Source organism: Colobus angolensis, unplaced genomic scaffold, assembly GCF_000951035.1.
Source record: "Colobus angolensis palliatus isolate OR3802 unplaced genomic scaffold, Cang.pa_1.0 Scaffold78, whole genome shotgun sequence".
In the NCBI taxonomy this organism is placed as follows: Eukaryota; Metazoa; Chordata; class Mammalia; order Primates; family Cercopithecidae; genus Colobus; species Colobus angolensis.
Window position 1 is genome coordinate 1,798,389 of NW_012121598.1, and position 577 is coordinate 1,798,965.

The window sequence follows — 577 nt, forward strand, 5'->3', positions numbered from 1 at the left end:
GTCTAAGATCAAATTTTTCACCAGATCCTCTCCCCTAGTATCTTCAGCACATGCTCACTGTTCTCCCCATCCTTGTCCTTCCCATGTTCATTAATTCATATTGCCCCGCGCCTAGTCCCATTTTCACTTCCTTTGACGCTCCTAGTAGTTTTGTTAAGTCTTACCCTGTAATTTTTGCTTTTAATTTTGATACCTCTTTATGACTTAACAATAAAAAGGATGTATGGTTTTTATCAACTGTCTCCAAAATAATCTCTTGTTATGCAGAGAGTACAGTTCTTTTCATTCATACATAAGTTCAGTAGTTGCTTCCCTAACTGCAAAGGCAATCTCATTTAGTTGAGTAGCTCCTGAAAGCAGTTTTGAGTTAGAAGTATGTGTGTTACACCCCCACATTAGTGTGCTGTGTGGGGCAGTTCAACACAAATGTAACAACGTATTTTTGTGAATGAGAGCTGGCATGTCAAATGCATCCTCTAGAAAAATAATTAGTGTTATAGTCTTAAGATTTGTTTTCTAAAGTTGATACTGTGGGTTATTTTTGTGAACAGCCTGATGTTTGGGACCTTTTTTTCCT